Genomic DNA, 17,692 nt, shown 5'->3' with positions numbered 1-17,692 from the left:
CACATGGAGGGATTGTAGACTCACTCAGAGTTTACAGTAATAAAGTGATAAAGAAAGATGTGAGTTTATCGTCTGGTGAACAATTGCACTGGGAGGGATTGTAGGCTCACTCAGAGTTTACAGTAATAAAGTGATAAAGAAAGATGTGAGTGTATTGTCTGGTTAACAATTGCACTGGGAGGGATTGTAGACTCACTGAGAGTTTAAAGTAATAAAGTGATAAAGAAAGATGTGTGTGTATTGTCTGGTTAACAATTGCACTGGGAGGGATTGTGGGCTCACTCAGTGTTTACAGTAATAAAGTGATAAAGAAAGATGTGAGTGTATTGTCTGGTTAACAATTGCACTGGGAGGGATTGTAGACTCACTCAGAGTTTACAGTAATAAAGTGATAAAGAAAGATGTGAATGTATTGTCTGGTTAACAATTGCACTGGGAGGGATTGTAGACTCACTCGGAGTTTACAGTAATAAAGTGATAAAGAAAGATGTGAGTGGATTGTCTGGTTACAATTGCACATGGAGGGATTGTAGACTCACTCAGAGTTTACAGTAATAAAGTGATAAAGAAAGATGTGAGTTTATCGTCTGGTGAACAATTGCACTGGGAGGGATTGTAGGCTCACTCAGAGTTTACAGTAATAAAGTGATAAAGAAAGATGTGAGTGTATTGTCTGGTTAACAATTGCACTGGGAGGGATTGTAGACTCACTCAGAGTTTACAGTAATAAAGTGATAAAGAAAGATGTGTGTGTATTGTCTGGTTAACAATTGCACTGGGAGGGATTGTGGGCTCACTCAGTGTTTACAGTAATAAAGTGATAAAGAAAGATGTGAGTGCATTGTCTGGTTAACAATTGCACTGGGAGGGATTGTAGACTCACTCAGAGTTTACAGTAATAAAGTGATAAAGAAAGATGTGAGTGTATTGTCTGGTTAACAATTGCACTGGGAGGGATTGTAGACTCACTCAGAGTTTACAGTAATAAAGTGATAAAGAAAGATGTGAGTGTATTGTCTGGTTAACAATTGCACTCGGAGGGATTGTAGACACACTCAGAGTTTACAGTAATAAAGTGATAAAGAAAGATGTGAGTGTATTGTCTGGTTAACAATTGCACTGGGAGGGATTGTAGACTCACTCAGAGTTTACAGTAATAAAGTGATAAAGAAAGATGTGAGTGTATTGTCTGGTTAACAATTGCACTGGGAGGGATTGTAGACTCACTCAGAGTTTACAGTAATAAAGTGATAAAGAAAGATGTGAGTGTATTGTCTGGTTAACAATTGCATTGGGAAGGATTGTAGACTCACTCAGAGTTTACAGTAATAAAGTGATAAAGAAAGATGTGAGTGTATTGTCTGGTTAACAATTGCACTGGGAGGGATTGTAGACTCACTCAGTTTACAGTAATAAAGTGATAAAGAAAGATGTGAGTGTATTGTCTGGTTAACAATTGCACTGGGAGGGATTGTAGACTCACTCAGAGTTTACAGTAATAAAGTGATAAAGAAAGATGTGAGTGTATTGTCTGGTTAACAATTGCACTGGGAGGGATTGTAGTCTCACTCAGAGTTTACAGTAATAAAGTGATAAAGAAAGATGTGAGTGTATTGTCTGGTTAACAATTGCACTGGGAGGGATTGTAGACTCACTCAGAGTTTACAGTAATAAAGTGATAAAGAAAGATGTGTGTGTATTGTCTGGTTAACAATTGCACTGGGAGGGATTGTGGGCTCACTCAGTGTTTACAGTAATAAAGTGATAAAGAAAGATGTGAGTGTATTGTCTGGTTAACAATTGCACTGGGAGGGATTGTAGACTCACTCAGAGTTTACTGTAATAAAGTGATAAAGAAAGATGTGAGTGTATTGTCTGGTTAACAATTGCACTCGGAGAGATTGTAGACCCACTCAGAGTTTACAGTAATAAAGTGATAAAGAAAGATGTGAGCGTATTGTCTGGTTAACAATTGCACTGGGAGGGATTGTAGACTCACTCAGAGTTTACAGTAATAAAGTGATAAAGAAAGATGTGAGTGTATTTTCTGGTTAACAATTGCACTGGGAGGGATTGTAGGCTCACTCAGAGTTTACAGTAATAAAGTGATAAAGAAAGATTTGAGTGTATTGTCTGGTTAACAATTGCACTGGGAGGGATTGTAGACTCACTCGGAGTTTACAGTAATAAATTGATAAAGAAAGATGTGAGTGGATTGTCTGGTTACAATTGCACATGGAGGGATTGTAGACTCACTCAGAGTTTACAGTAATAAAGTGATAAAGAAAGATGTGAGTTTATCGTCTGGTGAACAATTGCACTGGGAGGGATTGTAGGCTCACTCAGAGTTTACAGTAATAAAGTGATAAAGAAAGATGTGAGTGTATTGTCTGGTTAACAATTGCACTGGGAGGGATTGTAGACTCACTCAGAGTTTACAGTAATAAAGTGATAAAGAAAGATGTGTGTGTATTGTCTGGTTAACAATTGCACTGGGAGGGATTGTGGGCTCACTCAGTGTTTACAGTAATAAAGTGATAAAGAAAGATGTGAGTGTATTGTCTGGTTAACAATTGCACTGGGAGGGATTGTAGACTCACTCAGAGTTTACAGTAATAAAGTGATAAAGAAAGATGTGAGTGTATTGTCTGGTTAACAATTGCACTGTGAGGGATTGTAGACTCACTCAGAGTTTACAGTAATAAAGTGATAAAGAAAGATGTGAGTGTATTGTCTGGTTAACAATTGCACTGGGAGGGATTGTCGACTCACTCAGAGTTTACAGTAATAAAGTGATAAAGAAAGATGTGAGTGTATTGTCTGGTTAACAATTGCACTGGGAGGGATTGTAGACTCACTCAGAGTTTACAGTAATAAAGTGATAAAGAAAGATGTGAGTGTATTGTCTGGTTAACAATTGCACTCGGAGGGATTGTAGACACACTCAGAGTTTACAGTAATAAAGTGATAAAGAAAGATGTGAGTGTATTGTCTGGTTAACAATTGCACTGGGAGGGATTGTAGACTCACTCAGAGTTTACAGTAATAAAGTGATAAAGAAAGATGTGAGTGTATTGTCTGGTTAACAATTGCACTGGGAGGGATTGTAGACTCACTCAGAGTTTACAGTAATAAAGTGATAAAGAAAGATGTGAGTGTATTGTCTGGTTAACAATTGCATTGGGAGGGATTGTAGACTCACTCAGAGTTTACAGTAATAAAGTGATAAAGAAAGATGTGAGTGTATTGTCTGGTTAACAATTGCACTGGGAGGGATTGTAGACTCACTCAGAGTTTACAGTAATAAAGTGATAAAGAAAGATGTGAGTGTATTGTCTGGTTAACAATTGCACTGGGAGGGATTGTAGACTCACTCAGAGTTTACAGTAATAAAGTGATAAAGAAAGATGTGAGTGTATTGTCTGGTTAACAATTGCATTGGGAGGGATTGTAGACTCACTCAGAGTTTACACTAATAAAGTGATAAAGAAAGATGTGAGTGTATTGTCTGGTTAACAATTGCACTGGGAGGGATTGTAGGCTCACTCAGACTTTACAGTAATAAAGTGATAAAGAAAGATGTGAGTGTATTTTCTGGTTAACAATTGCACTGGGAGGGATTGTAGACTCACTCAGAGTTTACTGTAATAAAGTGATAAAGAAAGATGTGAGTGTATTGTCTGGTTAACAATTGCACTCGGAGAGATTGTAGACCCACTCAGAGTTTACAGTAATAAAGTGATAAAGAAAGATGTGAGCGTATTGTCTGGTTAACAATTGCACTGGGAGGGATTGTAGACTCACTCAGAGTTTACAGTAATAAAGTGATAAAGAAAGATGTGAGTGTATTTTCTGGTTAACAATTGCACTGGGAGGGATTGTAGGCTCACTCAGAGTTTACAGTAATAAAGTGATAAAGAAAGATGTGAGTGTATTGTCTGGTTAACAATTGCACTGGGAGGGATTGTAGACTCACTCAGAGTTTACAGTAATAAAGTGATAAAGAAAGATTTGAGTGTATTGTCTGGTTAACAATTGCACTGGGAGGGATTGTAGACTCACTCAGAGTTTACAGTAATAAAGTGATAAAGAAAGATGTGAGTGTATTGTCTGGTTAACAATTGCACTGGGAGGGATTGTAGACTCACTCAGAATTCACAGTAATAAAGTGATAAAGAAAGATGTGCGTGTATTGTCTGGTTAACAATTGCACTCGGAGGGATTGTAGGTTCACTCAGAGTTTACAGTAATAAAGTGATAAAGAAAGATGTGAATGTATTGTCTGGTTAACAATTGCACTCGGAAGGATTGTGGGCTCACTCAGAGTTTACAGTAATAAAGTGATAAAGAAAGATGTGAGTGTATTGTCTGGTTAACAATTGCACTGGGAGGGATTGTAGACTCACTCAGAGTTTACAGTAATAAAGTGATAAAGAAAGAAGTGAGTGTATTGTCTGGTTAACAATTGCACTGGGAGGGATTGTAGACTCACTCAGAGTTCACAGTAATAAAGTGATAAAGAAAGATGTGAGTGTATTGTCTGGTTAACAATTGCACTCGGAGGGATTGTAGGTTCACTCAGAGTTTACAGTAATAAAGTGATAAAGAAAGATGTGAATGTATTGTCTGGTTAACAATTGCACTGGGAGGGATTGTAGACTCACTCGGAGTTTACTGAAATAAAGTGATAAAGAAAGATGTGAGTGTATTGTCTGGTTAACAATTGCACTGGGAGGGATTGTAGACTCACTCAGAGTTTACTGTAATAAAGTGATAAAGAAAGATGTGAGTGTATTGTCTGGTTAACAATTGCACTGGGAGGGATTGTAGACTCACTCAGAGTTTGCAGTAATAAAGTGATAAAGAAAGATGTGAGTGTATTGTCTGGTTAACAATTGCACTGGGAGGGATTGTAGACTCACTCAGAGTTTGCAGTAATAAAGTGATAAAGAAAGATGTGAGAGTATTGTCTGGTTAACAATTGCACTGGGAGGGATTGTAGACTCACTCAGAGTTTACAGTAATAAAGTGATAAAGAAAGATGTGATTGGATTGTCTGGTTAACAATTGCACTGGGAGGGATTGTAGACTCACTCAGAGTTTACAGTAATAAAGTGATAAAGAAAGATGTGAGTGGATTGTCTGGTTACAATTGCACTCGGAGGGATTGTAGACTCACTCAGAGTTTACAGTAATAAAGTGATAAAGAAAGATGTGAGTTTATCGTCTGGTGAACAATTGCACTGGGAGGGATTGTAGGCTCACTCAGAGTTTACAGTAATAAAGTGATAAAGAAAGATGTGAGTGTATTGTCTGGTTAACAATTGCACTGGGAGGGATTGTAGACTCACTGAGAGTTTAAAGTAATAAAGTGATAAAGAAAGATGTGAGTGTATTGTCTGGTTAACAATTGCACTGGGAGGGATTGTAGACTCACTCAGAGTTCACAGTAATAAAGTGATAAAGAAAGATGTGAGTGTATTGTCTGGTTAACAATTGCACTCGGAGGGATTGTAGGTTCACTCAGAGTTTACAGTAATAAAGTGATAAAGAAAGATGTGAATGTATTGTCTGGTTAACAATTGCACTGGGAGGGATTGTAGACTCACTCAGAGTTTGCAGTAATAAAGTGATAAAGAAAGATGTGAGTTTATCGTCTCGTGAACAATTGCACATTGAGGGATTGTAGGCTCACTCAGAGTTTACAGTAATAAAGTGATAAAGAAAGATGTGAGTGTATTGTCTGGTTAACAATTGCACTGGGAGGGATTGTAGACTCACTGAGAGTTTAAAGTAATAAAGTGATAAAGAAAGATGTGAGTGGATTGTCTGGTTACAATTGCACTCGGAGGGATTGTAGACTCACTCAGAGTTTACAGTAATAAAGTGATAAAGAAAGATGTGAGTGTATTGTCTGGTTAACAATTGCACTGGGAGGGATTGTAGACTCACTCAGAGTTTACAGTAATAAAGTGATAAAGAAAGATGTGAGTGTATTGTCTGGTTAACAATTGCACTGGGAGGGATTGTAGACTCACTCAGAGTTTACAGTAATAAAGTGATAAAGAAAGATGTGAGTGTATTGTCTGGTTAACAATTGCACTCGGAGGGATTGTAGACTCACTCAGAGTTTACAGTAATAAAGTGATAAAGAAAGATGTGAGTGTATTGTCTGGTTAACAATTGCACTGGGAGGGATTGTAGACTCACTCAGAGTTTACAGTAATAAAGTGATAAAGAAAGATGTGAGTGTATTGTCTGGTTAACAATTGCACTGGGAGGGATTGTAGACTCACTCATAGTTTACAGTAATAAAGTGATAAAGAAAGATGTGAGTGTATTGTCTGGTTAACAATTGCACTGGGAGGGATTGTAGTCTCACTCAGAGTTTACAGTAATAAAGTGATAAAGAAAGAAGTGAGTGTATTGTCTGGTTAACAATTGCACTGGGAGGGATTGTAGACTCACTCAGAGTTCACAGTAATAAAGTGATAAAGAAAGATGTGAGTGTATTGTCTGGTTAACAATTGCACTCGGAGGGATTGTAGGTTCACTCAGAGTTTACAGTAATAAAGTGATAAAGAAAGATGTGAATGTATTGTCTGGTTAACAATTGCACTGGGAGGGATTGTAGACTCACTCGGAGTTTACAGAAATAAAGTGATAAAGAAAGATGTGAGTGTATTGTCTGGTTAACAATTGCACTGGGAGGGATTGTAGACTCACTCAGAGTTTACTGTAATAAAGTGATAAAGAAAGATGTGAGTGTATTGTCTGGTTAACAATTGCACTGGGAGGGATTGTAGACTCACTCAGAGTTTGCAGTAATAAAGTGATAAAGAAAGATGTGAGTGTATTGTCTGGTTAACAATTGCACTGGGAGGGATTGTAGACTCACTCAGAGTTTGCAGTAATAAAGTGATAAAGAAAGATGTGAGAGTATTGTCTGGTTAACAATTGCACTGGGAGGGATTGTAGACTCACTCAGAGTTTACAGTAATAAAGTGATAAAGAAAGATGTGATTGGATTGTCTGGTTACAATTGCACTGGGAGGGATTGTAGACTCACTCAGAGTTTACAGTAATAAAGTGATAAAGAAAGATGTGAGTGGATTGTCTGGTTACAATTGCACTCGGAGGGATTGTAGACTCACTCAGAGTTTACAGTAATAAAGTGATAAAGAAAGATGTGAGTTTATCGTCTGGTGAACAATTGCACTGGGTGGGATTGTAGGCTCACTCAGAGTTTACAGTAATAAAGTGATAAAGAAAGATGTGAGTGTATTGTCTGGTTAACAATTGCACTGGGAGGGATTGTAGACTCACTGAGAGTTTAAAGTAATAAAGTGATAAAGAAAGATGTGAGTGGATTGTCTGGTTACAATTGCACTCGGAGGGATTGTAGACTCACTCAGAGTTTACAGTAATAAAGTGATAAAGAAAGATGTGAGTGTATTGTCTGGTTAACAATTGCACTGGGAGGGATTGTAGACTCACTCAGAGTTTACAGTAATAAAGTGATAAAGAAAGATGTGTGTGTATTGTCTGGTTAACAATTGCACTGGGAGGGATTGTGGGCTCACTCAGTGTTTACAGTAATAAAGTGATAAAGAAAGATGTGAGTGTATTGTCTGGTTAACAATTGCACTGGGAGGGATTGTAGACTCACTCAGAGTTTACAGTAATAAAGTGATAAAGAAAGATGTGAGTGTATTGTCTGGTTAACAATTGCACTGGGAGGGATTGTAGACTCACTCAGAGTTTACAGTAATAAAGTGATAAAGAAAGATGTGAGTGTATTGTCTGGTTAACAATTGCACTCGGAGGGATTGTAGACTCACTCAGAGTTTACAGTAATAAAGTGATAAAGAAAGATGTGAGTGTATTGTCTGGTTAACAATTGCACTGGGAGGGATTGTAGACTCACTCAGAGTTTACAGTAATAAAGTGATAAAGAAAGATGTGAGTGTATTGTCTGGTTAACAATTGCACTGGGAGGGATTGTAGACTCACTCAGAGTTTACAGTAATAAAGTGATAAAGAAAGATGTGAGTGTATTGTCTGGTTAACAATTGCACTGGGAGGGATTGTAGTCTCACTCAGAGTTTACAGTAATAAAGTGATAAAGAAAGATGTGAGTGTATTGTCTGGTTAACAATTGCACTGGGAGGGATTGTAGACTCACTCAGAGTTCACAGTAATAAAGTGATAAAGAAAGATGTGAGTGTATTGTCTGGTTAACAATTGCACTCGGAGGGATTGTAGGTTCACTCAGAGTTTACAGTAATAAAGTGATAAAGAAAGATGTGAATGTATTGTCTGGTTAACAATTGCACTGGGAGGGATTGTAGACTCACTCAGAGTTTGCAGTAATAAAGTGATAAAGAAAGATGTGAGTTTATCGTCTCGTGAACAATTGCACTGGGAGGGATTGTAGGCTCACTCAGAGTTTACAGTAATAAAGTGATAAAGAAAGATGTGAGTGTATTGTCTGGTTAACAATTGCACTGGGAGGGATTGTAGACTCACTCAGAGTTTACAGTAATAAAGTGATAAAGAAAGATGTGAGTGTATTGTCTGGTTAACAATTGCACTGGGAGGGATTGTAGACTCACTCAGAGTTTACAGTAATAAAGTGATAAAGAAAGATGTGAGTGTATTGTCTGGTTAACAATTGCACTCGGAGGGATTGTAGACCCACTCAGAGTTTACAGTAATAAAGTGATAAAGAAAGATGTGAGCGTATTGTCTGGTTAACAATTGCACTGGGAGGGATTGTAGACTCAGTCAGAGTTTACAGTAATAAAGTGATAAAGAAAGATGTGAGTGTATTGTCTGGTTAACAATTGCACTGGGAGGGATTGTAGACTCACTCAGAGTTTACAGTAATAAAGTGATAAAGAAAAATTTGAGTGTATTGTCTGGTTAACAATTGCACTGGGAGGGATTGTAGACTCACTCAGAGTTTACAGTAATAAAGTGATAAAGAAAGATGTGAGTGTATTGTCTGGTTAACAATTGCACTGGGAGGGATTGTAGACTCACTCAGAGTTTACAGTAATAGAGTGATAAAGAAAGATGTGAGTGTATTGTCTGGTTAACAATTGCACTGGGAGGGATTGTAGACTCACTCAGAGTTTACAGTAATAAAGTGATAAAGAAAGATGTGAGTGTATTGTCTGGTTAACAATTGCACTGGGAGGGATTGTAGACTGACTCAGAGTTTACAGTAATAAAGTGATAAAGAAAGATGTGAGTGTATTGTCTGGTTAACAATTGCACTGGGTGGGATTGTAGACTCACTCAGAGTTTACAGTAATAAAGTGATAAAGAAAGATGTGAGTGTATTGTCTAGTTAACAATTGCACTCGGAAGGATTGTGGGCTCACTCAGAGTTTACAGTAATAAAGTGATAAAGAAAGATGTGAGTGTATTGTCTGGTTAACAATTGCACTCGGAGGGATTGTAGACTCACTCAGAGATTACAGTAATAAAGTGATAAAGAAAGATGTGAATGTGTTGTCTGGTTAACAATTGTACTGGGAGGGATTGTAGACTCACTCAGAGTTTACAGTAACTAGGACTGAAATATTCTCTGAGTCGGAGAAGTGGTTGGACAAAATGTCTGACCTCAATCTCATTCCAATCTGACTTCAGAATAAATTCTATTTAAAGATGTGATCACTTTTATTCAGGATTGCCACGGAGAACGATAAAAAGTTCAGGATTTCAAACATTGTTTGAGAGAGAGAGAAAGAGCAAAAGGATCTGGAGTTGGAGGCCTTAATAAAAACCTTCAGTCTGCCAAGCCGGGTTCACGACCTGGAGAGAGATGCTGATTGGACAGCGTGGATGCTAAGACAGCAGAGCTATTGGTGTTTACTGCTGGAGTCATTGGTGCTGAAGACTAACAACTAAACCAAGAGCTCACTGATTACAAGGAAGATAATAAAAGACTTCAGTTACATTTGGAAAACGCAAGGGGAACCTCCAGGGAATATTTCGAGCAGTGGCAACTTTTTGAGCCAGAAGGAAAGTTAGACAGACAGCAGGCTGTGTTCACTGCCATTATTAAGGGAGGTGAGATATCTGATTTACAATGGTATGACCCAGAGACATGACTGGAAATGGCCAAATCCAGCATCGCCTGTCGGAATGATTTATCCCCCAGTGTTTGTAACAAAAGTATGACCCTGGATTAGGGAGAATGGCTAAGCGGAAAAGAAAGAAGCTAAAAATCCCACAAGAAAAATTGAAGGTGCTGTGAGAAAGTCTTTTTTTATTTGTGTGTGCCTGTGCTCTGGTTTGCAGAACTGTAAGACTTTAACCCTTTGTTGTCTGGTTTATAATGTTGAAAGCATCAGTTTGTCCCTGATCTTAGCTCCGTACCTCTGCATGTGTTTATCTTTGTGGGAAAAATCAGGAATTCGTTAAATCAGTCTAAATATTAAAACAGAATTACACCAACATTATTAATTTAAAATTGAGTGTTGTCCTTCTGAAGAGTTAATGTTTCAAATACACTGGTTTATCTTGTCACAGATAAAACTTCAGCCTTGAAGGTGAATCCTGACAGAAATCCAATTTGAACATTTCAAAACACTGCAAGAAAAAGCAAATGAAAGACACACATTACTGACTGTTTCTTTCAAATGAGGTGAAAGAGCAAACATCAAACTTTGAAATTGAGTTGAAGGGGAGAAATAAGGATTAGAAAAAGGAGACATGGGAAGATTCTGTCCCCTTCCCCACACACTGAAACCCTTCCCCCCACACTGAAACCCCGTCCCCACACACTGAAACCCCGTCCCCACACACTGAAACCCCGTCCCCAAACACTGAAATCCCGTCCCCACACACTGAAACCCCTTCCCCACACACTGAAACCCCGTCCCCACACACTGAAACCCCTTCCCCCCACACACTGAAACCCCGTCCCCACACACTGAAACCCCTTCCCCACACACTGAAACCTTTCCCCACACACTGAAACCCTTCCCCACACACTGAAAACCCTTCCCCACACACTGAAACCCCTTCCCCACATACTGAAACCCTTCCCCGCACACTGAAACCCTTCCCCGCACAGTGAAACCCCTTCCCCGCACACTGAAACCCCTTCCCCACACACTGAAACCCCTTCCCCACACACTGAAACCCCTTCCACACACAGTGAAACCCCTTCCCCACACACTGAAACCTTTCCCCACACACTGAAACCTTTCCCCACACACTGAAACCCTTCCCCACACACTGAAACCCTTCCCCACACACTGAAACCCTTCCCCACACACTGAAACCCCTTCCCCACACACTGAAACCCCTTCCCCCCACATTGAAACCTTTCCCCACACACTGGAACCCCTTCGCCACACACTGAAACCCTTCCCCACACACTGAAACCCCTTCCCCACACACTGAAACCCCTTCCCCACACACTGAAACCCTTCCGCACACAGTGAAACCCCTTCCCCAGACACTGAAACCCCTTCCCCCCACACACTGAAACCCTTCCCCACACAGTGAAACCCCTTCCCCCCACACACTGAAACCCTTCCCCACACACTGAAACCCTTCCCCACACACTGAAACCCTTCCCCACACACTGCAACCCCTTCCCCACACAGTGAAACCCCTTCCCCCCACATTGAAACCTTTCCCCACACACTGAAACCCTTCCCCACACACTGAAACCCTTCCCCACACACTGAAACCCTTCCCCACACACTGAAACCCTTCCCCACACACTGAAACCCTTCCCCACACACTGAAACCCTTCCCCACACACTGAAACCCCTTCCCCACACACTGAAACCCCTTCCCCCCACATTGAAACCTTTCCCCACACACTGAAACCCCTTCCCCACACACTGAAACCCCTTCCCCACACACTGAAACCCCTTCCCCACACACTGAAACCCCTTCCCCACACACTGAAACCGCGTCCCCACACACTGAAATCCCGTCCCCACACACTGAAACCCCTTCCCCACACAGTGAAACCCTTCCCCACACAGTGAAACCCTTCCCCACACACTGAAATCCCTTCCCCACACAGTGAAACCCCTTCCCCCCACATTCAAACTTTTCCCCAAACACTGAAACCCCTTCCCCACACACTGAAACCCCTTCCCCACACACTGAAACCCCATCCCCACACACTGAAATCCCGTCCCCACACACTGAAATCCCGTCCCCACACAGTGAAACCCCTTCCCCACACAGTGAAACCCCTTCCCCACACAGTGAAACCCCTTCCCCACACACTGAAATCCCGTCCCCACACACTGAAATCCCGTCCCCACACACTGAAACCCCTTCCCCACACACTGAAACCATTCCCCACACACTGAAACCCCTTCCCCACACACTGAAACCCTTCCCCACACACTGAAACCCCTTCCCCACACACTGAAACCCCTACACCAGTGTCAGACACCTCTGCCACCCTCTGAGCAACTTCTTATCCCCACCCACTGAAACCATTTCCCTCTCCAGCCATCTGCACACCTTATCTATCCTCTCAACCCTTCCCCATTCCCTGAATCCATTCCCCACCTCCTGAACCACTTTCCTCACATCTTGAATCCCATATCCGTCCCTTAAAAGTATTCCCCACCCCTCAGATCCTTCTTCGCCACCTGATATATGTGAGATATCTTGAACCTCGACGGGTCACGGTGCTGACACTCTGGTATCCCTTGTCTTATCTCAGTCCCTTTCTGAATGTATTATTCTGAACATTGAGATTCCCTGCATTGATCTCCTATTCCTGTTTCCCATATTTCCCACATCTTCTCCCAGCCTCAGTTCACCCCCAAAACACCTTATCCTCAGACACACTGATCCTAAAGAGAAACAAGACACAGATATGAAGCAGTGATCAATGCAGTAAGTTTTATTTCTGAGTACAGCCCATTATTCAGACAGCAGTAATACAGGGTCAGTGGTTGTGGGACCTAAACAATCAAACACAGCCTGTTTCCCAGGAACGAAGGTTTCATTCAGTGAGAACTTGGAGAGCTCGGGCTGGTGGGAATCCATCACTGGACATGGTGGTGTCCGTCTCGGCAACATCGGGCCTCATGGCGGAAATATGGGCCAATCACCTTCTTTGTGTTAAAGCCGTCATCACGATGCCTTCCTGCAATATCTCCATCTATGTCTAAAATCCAAAATGAAGAATGAATTGAGTGACGTTTCTGTACACACAGGGAGGAAGAACAATGAGAAAACATGAAGCTGAGTCTGTCAGTGTTACTGGGACTGACTCTGGACCACACATCAACCTTAGCTCTTTTGTATTTAATAAAACCCCACACCTCCCTCCCTCCCCCTGACCTGTACAGACTCACTCTCTGTCCTAAAGGGCAGCCCAAGGGGTTTTCCTCAGAGTGGACCCCACCACACCCACTATCTGAGACCAGAGACAGAGAAAAGAAAGATCTGACATTTATATAGAACCATCACCAGAAGGGCCCAAAGAGTTTCACAGACCATGGACTGTTTCTGAAGTGCCGACACTGTTTTATAGGAAATGCTGAAGCCAATCTGTTCCCAGCAAAGTCTCACAAACAGTTTTTTAAATTTGTTTCATGGGATGTGGGCATCACTGGCCAGGCCAGTATTTATTGCCCATCCCAATGAATGGGATTTGACAGGATGGGGGGTTTCTGGTCATGTTAGATGCGAGAGTGATATTGGTTCAGGATACTGGGAGAATTCCCAGCTCTTCAAATAATGTCCCAGATATTCCCTGTCCCATGAGCAGGTAGTCAGGGTCTCCAGTTAATGGTTCATCCAAAACATGACACCTACAACATAGCAGCACTCCCCCAGTGCTGGGCTGTATGGACTGGAGTGGGACATCAACCCACAACTTGTTCACTCAACTCCCAGCTGAGGCAGATTGACACCCAGTTACTGACAATGGATCATTTCACCACTTGTCACATCTACTTAATCTGTGTTCTCACATCCCGAATCTATGAAAGCTGCAGTATTGATTAATTAAATACATCTATTTAAAACCCTTTTACTGCCATTCGCTCCCCTCATGTTATGAAAAACTGACTCATGTCTGGGGAGTGGTTCCACAGACACCTCCAGTATCATTCCCAATTCACCATTCTTCACCTGTGAGACTGGACAGTGAGTGTGAGGGAAAGGGACTGAAGGAACTCCCACATACACCTGTCCTCACACACAGTCCACACTCTCACACTCTGCAGCAGGTACCAGTGATCGGGAGCAGTAACTGTGAGTTTCCCCTCTGTAATACCTGGATACTGAGGTCAATTACAGAGTCTCCCAACTGGGTCAATGCTCCAGCTGTGATTCACCAACTCGGTATCACCCAGTAATCTGTGCTTTTATTGCTGGTCTGTTTGGATCAGCTCACAACACCCACCATTCCCTCTACCTACAGATAGTGACTTTACAATCAGGGGATTTACTCTTTGAACTGGTTTAAATTCAATTCTTCAGTCTTTCATACAATCTGACAGTCATCTTCACTCAACTAACCAAACCATGATGTAGAAAGAGAATTACATAGTTTGAAAATAAAACTGTCTGAACACTGAGAGATCAGAGACATTTACAGACATGTACCTTCATCATCGTCAGGACACCTTTGCTCTTCAGTGGAACTGAGCTGAATCAGCACCAGAACTACAAGCACAAAGAGCAGTGATTTCATCGTCTGCTGTGGAGTTTCTCTGAGTTCGGATCAGTCGGCTGGATTCGATCTGTTCTGTATCTAATTTCGGAGTGGTTGCTGCTTTTATAATCACAGATGTACGGAGTGACTTTGATCTCCGATGATATCATTGGAAAAAGGCGTTTCCCTTTTTGCTGCTCCTCATTTCCATGATTGTAGCTTTCAGCCAAGTGTGACCAGTGCTGCTGGCTTGCTGAATACTGCAAGAGGGCCGATCAATGGGCATGGCTAATGTTCCAGCTAGCTTCATCTCTTAAAGACAGGCTCACCCTCTTCTGTACTTATTGTAATGAAGCTGCTGCTGACTGTCTCTGCAGGAATTCTCTGTGAAGAGAATCAGCTCAAATGGAACAACACAGAAGAGAGTTCCCAGGTTATTAGATGCAGCACTGGAGCATTAGTCCAGGGGGTTATCAGGAAGAGAGAGGCCAGGTTTCTCTGGAGACTTGGAGTTTCTGAAGGAACTCCCTCAGAAGTGAATGGTTTCAGGTGACCAGGGAGGTCAGTTCCCAGAGTCTCGTCCCGAAGACCTGACAGCAGGGCTGCCAGAAATTAAATGATGTCAGGCTGGTGAAGAAGGTCAGTGACTGCATCTTTATATGACATCTCCTACCCACCATTCCAACAAGCTCTCCCACTGCTCCATAAACAACGCTCCCATCAATTATCCATTGGCAGTCATGGCTCAGGTCTAACATTCAGATACTCCATCTCACCCTCAAACCAATGCTGCCAACCTTACACACAACTCTTGCAGCTTTCACAGAACTTCACCAGTTTAACTGTGTCAGGAAAATCTCCCAAACACAGTGTAACACACCCACTGAAAATCTTCCCTATTTCCCACTCTCTCATTGTTGTGGTGGAAGCTCACTCGGAGGTTATGAAATCCAAGTTTCTGTCATGTAGGTTCAGACTGCTGTCATCATGTTTGGGGATCTCAGTGCCATGTAGTTACACATGGTAGTTCAGTAATCTCTCCTCCAACAGGTCACTCAGATTGCTGACGTGCTGTACGTGGGAGTGTCAGTGACTCAGTGAGTCACAAATCTATTGTTCTCTCTCAGGATGAGAACATTCCTGCTCCGACCACTATCATTCTACCAGTGACTGAACTGTTTCCTTTCAGACAGTCAGTCCAGACTTTTACTGCCCATGCTGAGGTCTTCTTTAGCCTCCTTATCTTGAGAGACAATGGATAAGCGCCTGGAGGTGGTCAGTGGTTTGTGAAGCAGCGCCTGGAGTGGCTATAAAGGTCAATTCTAGAGTGACAGGCTCTTCCACAGGTGCTGCAGAGAAATTTGTTTGTCGGGGCTGTTACACAGTTGGCTCTCCCCTTTCGCCTCTGTCTTTTTTCCTGCCAACTACTAAGTCTCTTTGACTCGCCACATTTTAGCCCTGTCTTCATGGCTGCCCGCCAGCTCGGGCGAACGCTGGCAACTGACTCCCACGACTTGTGATCAATGTCACAGGATTTCATGTCGCGTTTGCAGACGTCTTTAAAGCGGAGACATGGACAGCCGGTGGGTCTGATACCAGTGGCGAGCTCGCTGTACAATGTGTCTTTGGCGATCCTGCCATCTTCCATGCGGCTCACATGACCAAGCCATCTCAAGCTCCGCTGACGTAGTAGAGGTGGTGCAGTCTGAAGTCAGGAAGACCCAGAGCTGCTTCAGCTGCTGTATGCAGAATGCATTACTATTTCCTTTCATCACCTTTCCAATTAAAATGTGTAGTTCCTCTTTGCCCTGACATTGAGAAGGGCCCACCACATATTACCAGCAGCAGGGGGACCTCGGTGCGGCCCCTCCATCGCCAAGCGATGGGACTTTCTTCTAAATATGTAAATGCACATCACTAAAATGCAAATGACCCCAGTTGCTGACGCCGATCGTCCCACGCCGATTTTATGGCCGGTGATCACAACTCATGCACCGTTGGAACTCCGTAGGGAATTCTGAGGCGAGAAGCTGGTGGAGAGGCGGGAGGAGTAACATTTTCAGGGAGGGAAGGAGGGGGGAGCTGGGAAAGTGTTTTCCTATTGGTTGTGGGGATGGTGGAAAGGGGTTGGAGGGCAAAAGTGAAGAGGTGGGGGGAAAGCTGGGGTTGGGAATAAGGATCATGTTGGTCAGATTGCCCTGAAAATCAAACAGTGAGGGGGGGGGAGGGGTGGTGGGAAAGGGCCTCCATCATTTATTACAATCTGTACACTCTGCACAGTGGCGCAGTGGTTAGCACTGCAGCCTCACAGCTCCAGGGACTCAGGTTCGATTCTGGGTACTGCCTGTGTGGAGTTTGCAAGTTCTCCCTGTGTCTGCGTGGGTTTTCTCCGGGTGCTCCGGTTTCCTCCCACAAGCCAAAAGACTTGCAGGTTGATAGGTAAATTGGCCATTATAAATTGTCACTAGTATAGGTAGGTGGTAGGGAAATATAGGGACAGGTGGGGATGATTGGTAGGAATATGGGATTAGTGTAGGATTAGTATAAATGGGTGGTTGATGGTCGGCACAGACTCGGTGGGCCGAAGGGCCTGTTTCAGTGCTGTATCTCTAATCTAATAAATGTACTGAAATATTACTTTAAAAATTACAATGATTTCTAAGGGCTTGCAGCCCTTTATAAATGGCACTGGCACCTGCACGGTGACACTGGACGCTGTTGTCGGGGACGCGGCTGCCACCACTCTATGTCATCGGGGGAGGCTGATCCACCCCCTCCATTTAAATGAGCCTCCGCCGGTAATATTGGAATGTCGGAACGTTGCTGCTTTCACAGCATTTCACCGCGGAGCGCGGTGCTCTGATAAAATTCATCCCGATATTTCTCAGGAAGTATATGGATCATCATTTTCTCATATTACCCACTGTTCCTCGATCTAGGCGGTCAAATCTAGAGCCCCATGGATGTCAAGGAGCTTACAGGGTAAGATAAGGGAAAAAAGGAAAGCTTATGTCTGACACCAATAACTTA

The sequence above is a fragment of the Heterodontus francisci genome, chromosome 29, assembly GCF_036365525.1.
Source record: "Heterodontus francisci isolate sHetFra1 chromosome 29, sHetFra1.hap1, whole genome shotgun sequence".
NCBI classification, from domain to species: Eukaryota; Metazoa; Chordata; class Chondrichthyes; order Heterodontiformes; family Heterodontidae; genus Heterodontus; species Heterodontus francisci.
Note: the sequence above shows the minus strand (reverse complement) of the source record.